Below are 12,340 nucleotides of genomic sequence, written 5' to 3'. Positions count from 1 at the left end.
CTTAGAGATGTTCACACTGTTTAATTTTAGACATTTAATGTATATGCTCTGACCAGTCTTCTGCACAGTCCTGTCTCTTTCTCCATTAACTCTGAGCTCAGGCACCCAGGCTCTCCTCAGGCTCTTCTGCATTGTCTCCTGCAGTTACAAGTTCAAAGTGGTCCAAAATATTGAGACCATTTGCAAAAGCTCCACTCTACTGAACTCCAGCAGCAGGTGCTGCTAGCTGATGCAGGGAGCAAAAATTCCCCGGCATTTCTTCTCCTGATGGACCAGTCCCTGCTGGGGGTATGTCTGGGCATGAGGAAGGCTCCCTGTTAGCAAGCACTGCTGTGTGCTTGCACACATGTTCTTTGTAGTACTCTCCAAGAGACCCCTTTGACATAAATGGCCATGCCTGAGCTGCTTCTCTCTCCCAAGGGAATGGCAAAGGGATTCATGAGGCTAGGGCTGTCATGTGAAAGACATACAGGATGCAATAAAAAACCTACGAAATTAACATATTTGTCTTTTCTAAGAATGGGTGATACTTTTATAAAATGTTTATAGGTTGTGATCTGTCTTGCAATTGCAAAGTGCTTTAAATCTTATCTTTCAGTGACATTGCATTGATGTGAAAATGAGATGCACCAGAGACTGAAGACTGTTTGCTTAGCTGGTTACAGAAGCAAATGGTTATCGTTAACACACAGATGATCTTCGTGTGATTCTCTCTCCATGTATCTGGTTCAGTGACAGCTGTTGGCAAGGAAGATAAAAAGGAAATCTATAAAATTTCAAGCAGACATGGGAGACTTAAAAGAAAAGGAAAGAAAAAGATCTTCATAATCTATGAAGATTTTAAATTTTAATTATTACATTAATAAGTTACCACTGTTAGTGGTAATTTCTCAGAAGGGATATTCTGGCAGTGTGCTCATACACAATGATAACAAGCAGGGTTGTATCAGGGTATGCTTATGGTGTATGAGCCAAAGCAAGTGGCCTTGATGAACCAAAGGTGAATGTAGAGCTGATGACATCTTAGTAACAAGACTTCTAGTCTAGTCTGAGGTTTTTCCTGTAAGGCTTTTTTTTCCCCCTGTGCTTTAAATTGTAACCAAATGCTTTTCTGTAAACAATAGCTGTCTCAGCAAAAGTGTTTTGTCAAAATAAAAAAGAATAAGGTATGGAAACACAACCCATTTAAAGTTTTGGAAAAAGAGGGGAAATCCAACAAACCTAAGAGGTCTGCTTTTCTTTTCCCCTAATTATTCTTGGCTACGTATTGTAACACACACTTTTTATTTATTGATAAAAATTTTGAAATACTGTAACCTCATGTGTCAATCCATATGCTCTATCACAGTCAATTAATGTACTTTGTGATGACTGGCTGTAGTCTTTAATACATGTATGGGGACAACACAATTATCTCCACTGGAAATAATGAGATAATTAACTCCAACTGGAACTTCCTTCCTTCCTTCCTTCCTTCCTTCCTTCCTTCCTTCCTTCCTTCCTTCCTTCCTTCCTTCCTTCCTTCCTTCCTTCCTTCCTTCCTTCCTTCCTTCCTTCCTTCCTTCCTTCCTTCCTTCCTTCCTTCCTTCCTTCCTTCCTTCCTTCCTTCCTTCCTTCCTTCCTTCCTTCCTTCCTTCCTGCCTCCCTCCCTCCTTTTCCTCTCTTATTGTCTTATTCTCTCATTGTCTCTCATGGTATGGAGTACAGATTTCTCTACAGTTTTTTGTCCCTACAGTCTAGCAGCCATAAACCCGAGGTGTACCACTAGGTAGCACTTCTTCATCTTCCTCTCAGAAAGGGCCTTTGTGAAGTGCCCACAGAACTTCAGCTGTAGCACAATCACTAGATTCTTTGGAAAAAGTGTCTAGGAAAAGAAACTAAAGCACAAAAAGTATACAGCAGCTGATTTAAAAAAAAAAAAAAAAAAAAAAAAAAAGAAAAGAAAAGATAAATTCATGCTCTGTTCAAATTAACCTTGAGATAGACTATCAGGCCTCCAGAAGAAATAGTTCAATTATCAGACCTAACAAGGTAAGAAACATCACTATACAGGGAAGAACATGCAAACATGCCTTTTCTTCATACTTTGGGGAGAGTCACACATTTTACAACATTAGATGCCCAGCCTTCACCTGTAAACATATGAAGTAATTTCAGTACTACAGTACATGAATCAGATATCAGAGCCCATGAACATACTTAATTGGGCAATATAATCAAGAAAGACCAGAACAAATGCTGGATTTCTTTCCCAATCTAAGTAGATATAAAACTGCAGGTAAAACTGCAGTCAAATGGCCATTTTGAGAAACCACCAAAAGCTTGACGGACACTTTGTCAATTTGCACAGGTTACAGATCTTCAATATGACACCAAATTCAATCATACTGCTCAAAGCCAAGTTCTTGTCCATTATTCTGACCTGAATAAGGCTCACAACCCTGCTCTCATAACTTCATGCACGTTCAAAGACGAAAACACATCCTCTTAATCAGACTATCAAATTTTAAAATAGCTTTTGATCGTATTGTTTTAGTAAAGGTAGTTGTGATGATTACATACAGGGTACAGGAAAAGCATGCCTTTAAAAGACTGCAGCCAATGTCATTTACCAGAAATTATTTTGGCCCAGGATAAGTTGTAAAGGCCACTTTAAATTATAGTAAGGTATTTATTGTCAGGAGCACTACTTTTTTCAATACAAATTTCCACATTTCTCTCCCCAAAACAATTGGCATATAAGTGGTTGGTCCAGAGGTTATAGTTTGCAAATGTTAATTGCTCTTTAAAGTGGTAATTGAGTGTTACCTGTCTCAAAAGTAAGAAATACATTGATAAAACAGTAGTAAATTTGGCTGTGCAAACACATACTCATGAGAATACTCTGGCCATACTATAATCATGAAAGATAGGCAGTAGCATAAAATTTTTGGAATATCTCATAGCATTCTAATATATTATAAGCTGAGAAACAAAATCAAATGCATATCTGTGTATGTAGGTTTATTGTGTCACAATACAATACATTGCAAAACATTATCTAATATTGATAACTAGAGTTATGTCCTCCACATGCTGTAACTCAGGAGTTCTTTAGACTCAGCCTGTACCTGTCTCTGGTCCCATTAGTGTTCTGCCAGATTGTTCTGAACAATCTGTGTTCAACATGCAATACAGAAAAGAGACCAGGAAAGCACTGAAGAGAGGGATTTATGCAAAACAATTAGGTGTCCTTCAGTACTTTTATCTCTGAATGAGAACTGTATTATTTTTACTCAGCTAAATTGCCACAGGTGTGCTTTAGACCAGAAGGAAGATATTAATCTTATTTTTTGCAGGCAGTTCAGATATATATGATTATTGTCCTAAAACCATGAAGAAAACCAGTAAATTTGTCCAGGCTTTGACTCTGGTTTCATTTTCTCAGGATGAAGTGGGATATTATTACTAGTGCACTAGTGCACTTATTACCTCTGTGTTCTCTCCTATTATGTTGGATAGAGGCTGAACTTGTTTATTCCATTCTTATTTTTCACATATAGGAAAGTATTCTTGCTGTCTTTGGAAAGAGACTGTAAAACACTATTTATTCCTCAATGAAGCAAAAAAGAAAATAAAAAAATGAGGGCCTTAACTTCATGTATGCTAATCAAATTAAAGGTCTAGTGCAGACGGGTACTAGAGCAATCTTCTTGGTTTTCACCTTGACCATGAACACAATACTGGCTTTTTTCACGACCACTCCTTACAGGACATAATGTACCCAGGAAGTATTTACATACAGATAGTGTTCATCTATCTGCATTGAGGCTGACACTGTATCTCTCTGAATTTGTATCAGTGCCTTAATTTCAATAACAGTAGACTGAGAAAAGGTTAAAATAAAAACAACAAAAAAATAGGCAAATATTTCTTCCAGAAATGTTCTGAAAACCACGCAACTTACCACTTAAAACTTGGGTAAATATCATAGTGTCATGCCTTCTTACTTGATTTGCATGACTCTAGATACTAATGATTTTATACGTGCTTTTTTCTCCACAGTTGGTAATTGCACCTTGATCTGACCTGCAAAAGGCATGCATTGCAAAAGACATGACCTTGCAAGGTATTTTTCTGGCATGAAAATCAGTTTTAGTGCCTTTACCTCATTGAGTTGTGATTTCTGGGAGCAGTTGGGAGAAACTGGCAAAAATAAGAACAGATGAAGCACTTCAGCAGCTGCATGCTGGGTCTTGGTTAGGGCAACTAAAGTGCTGACCTCTTGGATGGTGGAAGGGCTGCTGACAATGGGAGATGAGGTAGAATTAAGGGAAGGAAGACCTTACATGTCCTGCTGTCCTTGCTGAAGTAGGGGTTTCTCACAGTCCCCTTTAATCAGGATAGCAAAGTCTCATAACCTGTTGAAGGTACTTAGTAGGTATTTGTGTCCAGCTCCTTAGCTTTGCAGTCCTCAGGGAAAGGGAAGCTGCTCGTTGAAGAAGTACAGGATAGCTGTGACAATTAAGTCCTTCATAGAGGACTACACAGACTATCACACATGCTCAGAGACTTTCTTAAAAATGTTCATAACTTTATCAGTATAGGTTTTCAAATAGGCTTCTGCACTGGGTTCTCAATGGAGAGAAACAGAAGTGCTACATAATGGCAGCATACAGGGTCTCATTCGGCTGCTGTGCCTGGAAAATAAATAAATTAAACTGTCTGGAATGGCCTGGAAGCTGCTACTATCTTCAAGATCATGAAAAACAATTTCAAAACAAAATTAGGTTTTGTGCTATTAGGCTGACCCTGCAGGACAATACATTACTTTAGTGGCCTTCCATGCCTCTTTACTTTCCTTGTGCTCAGTATGCAGAGGAGATCTCTTTGATTACGGTCTCCATTCTCAAGGGAAAATTAAGGACTTCACTTCCATTATATAATCTAAGTGCATTGCTTACTTTTGCTTTTAAAATTCACCCTCATGTTATGGGTTTGCCTGATGCCTTTAGTATTAAGTTTTCTTATTCTCCTTGGATGTGCTTTTCTGATGTGCTAGGGTGAGGAAGACAAAACAGTCCTATTCTAGGTAAGAACTCAAGGACAGTTTCTCCAGACTTCAGGCCCTAAGCACAAACTACATGGGAAGGTGGAGGGTGGGTCATGCAAATTAACCAAAACCTATAAAAGTGTAAGATTTTGTGACCAACCCCTCCTTTGCTTCCATCTTGGAGCCATCCAGGCAGGGGCCATGACTGTGGCACTTGTATTGCTGGGGTGTGGCTTTTGTAGGCCTTTCGTAGTTCTCAATTAATACCCATTTTATTCTCCTTAACTCTGTGTGCAGCCTCTGTTCTAGCTCCTCAAGGCATCATGCCCATTTCAGAAAGCTCTGGTGGTGTTGTAAGACCAGAGATCACTCATAGCACCTACACTGCTCTGTCAAATGCTGATGTCCATTGTCAAAGATTTAATTTTCTGAATATTAAGATAAAAGCCTCTCCAACCAAATAATGGCTAGGTATCTTCAGGAAATAGCACCAGGAATCACATGAAGGAACATAGGTGCTAAGGAACTACTTCCTATGTTGGTTTAAAGCCTGTCAATTCTGGTTATTGTACAATAAATGAAATATTAATCTCTATGGGATAACAGCAACTTGCTCTTCCATTAAAACTGGACTTACAGCAGTAATCTAAATTATTTCAGCAGCATTGATCTAGATATTGCTTCCAGAGCAAAGTCTTATGGCAGAATATGTAGGAGAGAGTCTTTTGAAAAGGCTTTTTTTTTAGAAGTCTTTCACAGAAATCAATCTGAATTGCTTGAGAAGCAGCTCCATATTCACTATTGCATTACTGGACATACTAAACACATAGCTCCATGACAGTGTGAAGGTGTTTACTGGCAAGTATGTTAGAATGAAAAAAAATAATGGGAAAAAAAGGGAGCATCTAATCACTGTAAGTGACCTTTGGATGATAGATAAAGTTAGGGGGAAAGATACAAGCAAACAAAAATACAATGGAGCACAATGGGCTAAACTTATCCCAAGTATATCTCCAGCCAGCTGGTCAGTATCTGGTTGTCAAAATGTGTTTAATGGGGTAAGAAAGAAAGAAAGAAACAAATAAAGTATAGAATCAGTTCTAGAACATAGTACACTGGTTCTGTTTGGATTAATCAGTATTCCTTCCATAATGTCATTCTTTGAGATCAGTTACTCCTTACTGCACTGCCAGTACCAAGCAGTACCAAGCAATGATCCTTGCCACTTTTCTGACCCCTTTCATTGTCCTTCTTTTGCCCCACAGCACTCTGTAAATACCCAATGTGCTATTTTCTTGTGATCACTGTAAACAGGGGGTTTAGGCATTTTTTTACCTATATCACCATGGAAACAAGATCTATGTATACATATATGATTAGTCTTTCTCTAGAGTAAAAGCCTTCATTATCTATGCAAGCTTATTGTTCTGCATAAGATATGGGTGTCTTATTCCTACCTACTACTTCAGAAATTCATTTCATGTGGTTGCACATAATGAGCTGTAAAGAAGGTTTTATGAAGCCAATAATGCAGATATAATACTTGAGGAATTCCTTTTGGATTGGATGTATTTATTTTTCCAAACATTTTGTTTGAGAGAAAACGAGATTGCTATCTGCTGTTTCCTTATTTTTTTTCAGGAAAGCAAAGGGTTGTTGACTTCCTCTCCCCTCCCTTCCTTCCTTCTTTCTGAAGGTACTGTACTCATCTGAAAAAAAAAAAAGAGAACGAAATGATTGTTCCTGTTCTCCTTCTTAAGTAATTTGAAACATTGTCCCTGCTAGTTTTCTAAGTTTACTGCAATCTCTGCACAGGGGGTAGGGAGACAGCAGGAGAGAGAGACAGATATTACAAACATGAGAGCAGGTAGTGTTTAGGGCAAGACTCCTTCCAGCTTCAGCAACTGGTAAGTTAAGTAAAATTCTTTTATGGTTAACTCTTTAGAAGTGCAATATATATATCTGCTTTTGTATTAAGAAAAGGCGTTAATCAGATACATGCTTAACTGATAAAAGAATAATAACAATATGCATTAACAAGCAGTCTGCTAGAGATACCTGTAGTCTGGTTTTCAGATATTGGTACTTCTACCATATGGTTTAACCTATGCAGATAGGAAGGTATTTTCTAATAAGGCTGATAGTATTCATAATATAATCTACAGTGAATTTTGTGTATGTAAGTCCTGCTACCAGAATCTTGTTACTAACTTTATCCCAACAGTTTCAGCAAGATTCACCGGGCCATTGCTCAAATATAAAGAGGAGATATGTCATAAGGGAATCAATGTATTTAATTTATCATCTGCCAGTATTGAAGTCTGCTCCAGCACACCAACCTGTGCTTTGTTGGGAGAAGAATTACTGGGGCTGTTTTTGTTGCCTTCCAACTGCATTGTGTTTAGGATTACACATGTTTATCTCTACTCATCTGTGTATATGATTAGTCTAGGAACAATGACATTTAAGAGGTGGTGAGATGGTTCCTGGATCTCACTTGGAAAAAAACAAAACAAAAGAAAATTTTCATGTTGTGCTGTACATAACAACACTGAGCCTGAATATTCACATCAGTAGTAGGATGGACTCAATTGTGTATCTCTTGTTTACATTTTTGTAGACATCAATAATGTTTTTCATGTTGATCATAAAAGCATCAGAATGATCAGAATTGCTATGTGAAATGAGTGATTGAATACAAGAGTATGTTTCAAATATTGCATAAGAAAAATCTTCCCCTGAATACTTTTATTGAAGCAGAATACAGAGGTGGGGCAAGAAATAGGACAGGCATCCGTTTCTTTGCATAAGGAGAATTTGCTCATTTTATGATTAAGAATTTCTTCAAGCTGCTGCTCTCTGAAGTGCAGGGTCCTCTGCAGGATGCCCAGAGCCCAGACAGAGAGGCTACAAATGGTGGGCAGAAATTGCAGAGGGCTGGCAGGCAGCTCCAGCTGCCCTGCTCCAAATCCTGCTCCCGCCAGGGTACCTGGGCTGTGCTTCCGCCCTGGGACAGCCTCCTGCTCCCACCCTCCGCTGGAACAACTAGTGGAAAGGACTTTCTGCCTCCCTCTATCTGGTGTCTTTCTGCGGGTTTTTCCATAAGAAGGAATGATCTGCCACAAATTCAGCCCAATTTCTGGGTAAGCTGTGGATTCCTTTTGCTTTGGGAGCAGCCAAAGGGGGTTCTGCCAAAGGAAATGGAAATAACTTGTTTCTCCTTAGCTTAATGTTGCCACTCTGGTTTGGTACGAGTTAATAGTTTATTTGGTTATACTAACTCACAAACAATTTGTTATCTGTTAATAACAAATGTGTGCCTGGCCTTGCTGTGAAAACCATTTGCCACATCTTCCTCTTGGGATATCTGGGTTTATTTTTATGTGGCTATATACTGATTCAAATTAAAGACATGATTTGGACAGCTATTTTGACAGTTATTTGTCAAACACCTGGAATACCAGTTTTTACATCAAGTGAGATGTATAGGAGTCTTCCAAACATGCACAGAAAATTGCATAAGTCCTGGGTTTGTGGTGGTATTTTGTTTGAACTGCAGGGTATTACTCTGGATTGCAATCACTTGTTAGTTTTTGGTCTGGTTAGTTCAGAAATTCGGTTTGCTATGTAGGTAAAAGCAAGCTGCAACCTTTAGGTACAGATTTTATTTCTGAAGATGATAAACATTTGTGTATTCTTCAATAAATCCTTTCTCTGAGACATTGTCTGAAATACATAAATATGAATAAATTTGTTCAAATCATAGTAGGTGAACAAAAGCAGGTGAATATAGTAGGTGAACAAAAGTGTACGATTTTAAAACTCAGTTCTCAATAATAAGCACAGAGAAAGAGCTTTTTAAAAGGAATGCTTAGTAATCTGACAGTTAAAAATAGAGCTCGAATTTTGAATTTCATTCTTATATTTTACCTGTTAGGTTTACTTCCTTTAAAAATACATCTCTGCAATCCCTTGGAATTTATTTATTTTCAATTTGCATGATTTATTGCCAGAACCACCGTAACATGATTTAGTACAACAGGAGCTTGTAACAAAACTGGTACCTTCCTTGAGGTGTCAGGAAGATGATTTTTTGGCTGACATGTTATTCCTACATCACTGAGACATTTACAGTAGAGAAAGGTACAGTCTGAGTCTGTATTGGGTGCAGATTTGCTACTAGTTTACAGTACAAATTAAATATTTGTGCAATGAATTTTCAGTTATTCATCCCAATGTTTGTAGAGACTGGACTGCTAATGGTTAATGGCTCAACTCTTAAAATTACAAAAAATATTCACAAAAGAAGCCAAGAATAAAAAGAGACACTTTGTGTTTATCTTGCTTAAAGTTTTACTGCTTCTACTGCTAATAGCCATATTTAAGTATATAACATAAGTAAATGGTCAGTCAGTGTATGTATTTCCTTAGAGAATTATTTAAAGCCATTATTTCCATTTGATGTGTTCTCAATTATAATGAAATAAAATATAGAAGAATATTGCTTTTACTTGGAAATAGAAAAATAAAGCTATACTAATAATGGCAGAGAGGTTACAGAAAAAATTTGTAACCCATGGAAATGTCAAGCTAACAGGTCTGGTACAAAAAAGCATAGAAACCAAGAGAAGTCTTTCTGTAAATGTCAATTGCCTTTTTATATTTAAGACCAGCTTCTTTAATGGTGTAAACTCTAGAGACTTTTCAGATACAGAATAGTAGCGCATTCCTAGTAACCTTTTGGCACGCATAATGTACATTTTTTACCAGGAGATAATTCGGAGCTTTGAATCTCAAGCAGGTTTCTTTGCTATTTTTTAAATTGTTTCTCATTCTTACAAACAAGTGCATCAGCAAGGGCCTTATTTTAGGACTATCTGGGTGCAGAGCAGATAGTGGTGGTTTGAATCCCATGATGTGCCTGTCACAAATAAATGCAGTATCATGTCTTTAAGGTGTTGCTCCTTTAGTGTCAGAGAGAGATACACAGGGTTTAGAACAGGACAAGCACGAGGGGTTGAATCATGGAAGCGACCCAAGACAAGCCCCATGCACTGAGACAGAAGAGTATGGATCTCAGACAGCACTTGGATTGTTTTCAATCTTTGAAACTGCACAGACTCAATGGTGCAGAAAGATTTCTAAGTGGACTGCTCCACTCTTCTGCCGATGTCAGCAGAATGGCACATCAGAAACAAAAGCAGTAAAGGCTGCACAGGGTAATGGGGATTTTCTGTGGCTGTGGTTAAAGGACACAAATCAGTTGTGTCTAAGGCAACATCTTTCTTACTAGTTGATAAAAAATGATCCACAGTTTCTGAGCACCAATGCATGTTCTTCGACTGATCTAATTAAATTTCTCCTTCAAAGAGATCTTATAAGTGCTGTTAGACTGCTACAGGTTGTCATCAAGTTATTAATTTGCTTGATGGACTAATTTTATAACTAAAAAAATTTTTAAGAGTAAACCACCTATTAAAACCAAATAGTTACTTTCTTCTTAAATGCAATAGTTTTCCATGATCTAACTTAGGATCTCAGAAGATCACTAAAAAGAAAGAAATGTCATCTTGTAGAAGAAAGAATTATAGAGACATAAATAATGCAAAGCCTTTGAAAAGAAAGAAATAAATGCAAGGGGGGGAAAAAAGAGACAAAAATTTAGTTGGGATTCTTCCTTTTTTTCTGAAAATTTGCTATTCTGAAATTGAGACTGCAGCTTTCCATTGCTGTAAAAATGCATTGGCAGTTTATAAATGATATTCAGATTTTTGTTTAATGAAGAGGCCTAAGTTAATCCTCAGCAGTTATTTAAAACATGCATTGAATTTCTAGATGTGCATTTTTTGTTTATATCTACCTAACAGGGACTAGTCCTTCTTGCTTGACTTCTAAAATACTAATGATCCAGTGAAAAATATCACTTAATGTTCGGTTTAGTTCCTTCCAAATGTAAAAACTTTTTGACTTGCTTCTGTAAAACAAATGGTTTTATATATATTACTCTGTTCTTGATAAGTGAAACACAGCATTTTCTCAACCAACAATTCTTAATGTACTGTAAAAACTTGTAATGTCATTGGTAGTAATTAAACTAAGTAATCATGTAGTAAAAGAAAATATTTTTGTGCTCTGGAGGTTATGGGAAGAAATTATGTAAATAATTCCTTTTTTTTTTTTACTTTCATTTCTAATTTCCTGCTTTTTATGTTAGAAAAAAACCATTATTAATTATTTAAATATAGGATGAAAATACCATCCTGTTTTTAATTTCTCTTCACTTCCACCCTCTTCTACCATGAAAGCTAAAACACTAACACATTTTCATTCTACTTTGTGGATGTGCAGGAATTAATTTGATTTAAAGGAAAAATCTTGGGGTAAAAAGTGTGTTTCCTGAACACCTATTTTTCCCTTGTCAATCTTCAAAAAAGTAAACCTGGAAACATCCAACTTTTCATCTGCATAGGCTTATTAGAAGCACTACAATTCAGAGAACACTGAAAAATACAAAGTTGAAGACTGGCTTAATTACTAAAAGTGACAAGATAAAGTGAGCTCCTATACTGAGCATCACCTTTTGCTGAGAGCTTGAGACAGGTACAACCAATTTGAAATGGAAAGTAAGGCTGTGAGAAGGAGCATACATTTTCAGCAGTTTTTCTTGGGTGATGCTGCAGTAAAATGGAAGCTAAGGCACAGCAAGTAGGCATCACCCACACAATCCTCTGTCTGAAGGCCTGAGGAAGAATAGACACCACCTAATTTCCCTGCATGGAAGAATCTTGGTCTTCCCACAACAGAGGACCAGATGTGGTGGCTCTGGGAGAGAAGCATGTGGCTTTGCCCCTTCCTGTTCTGACACCAACCCCTCTGATAAGCCACAAGTGTGTTGGCTGGGAAGGACAAGAAGAAATCTAGTCTTCCTTTTAATTCGTTTGTTGCTATTCCTAGTTGTGAAAGAGCCACTTATACTTCAGTCTTCCCTTTTTAGGGTTGCAATGTAACTGTTAGACCCTTTTTGCAGTGATGAAAGACTTCCTGTTTCACGGTGGGCTCTGTGCTGGATCTGCCACTAAAGACTTTGTAAACTGGAAAGACTATGTGCTATTACCAACGTGCAATACACTGGATTTAAACCAAATCAAAAGGTAACCGGGATGGATATGTCGGGATGTAGTGACTATTTCAGGTTTAATTGTTTCTCTGAGTTGCTGTCTAAGGCATGTAGTGTTTCAACTTGGTGTTTCAGCTCCAGATAAAAAAGATTTGAGGGCATTGTTTGAAAAGGGGGCGTCTGTCATACAA

General features: G+C 37.5%; 1 protein-coding gene across 5 annotated transcripts in view; it reads left to right on the top strand.

Annotated features, from left to right (window-relative positions):
* The first annotated feature begins 6,808 nt into the window (after window positions 1-6,808).
* The window catches only part of ZNF366 (zinc finger protein 366), a 32,006-nt gene continuing 26,474 nt past the window's right edge, over window positions 6,809-12,340 (top strand). For 2 of the 5 annotated variants that reach the window (XM_014883589.2, XM_014883260.2), the window contains exon 1: window positions 6,809-6,939. The gene's annotated coding sequence lies outside the window, so the exon portion shown is untranslated. Of the gene's footprint in view, window positions 6,940-8,047; window positions 8,176-12,119; window positions 12,184-12,340 lie in introns of those variants that run through there. The other 3 variants (XM_088156038.1, XM_014883338.2, XM_088156036.1) reach the window with 2 other exon arrangements.

Source organism: Sturnus vulgaris, chromosome Z, assembly GCF_052056855.1.
Source record: "Sturnus vulgaris isolate bStuVul1 chromosome Z, bStuVul1.hap1, whole genome shotgun sequence".
NCBI lineage: Eukaryota > Metazoa > Chordata > Aves > Passeriformes > Sturnidae > Sturnus > Sturnus vulgaris.
The sequence above is the reverse complement of the archived record's forward strand: the minus strand, read 5'-3'. Positions and strand labels throughout refer to the sequence as shown.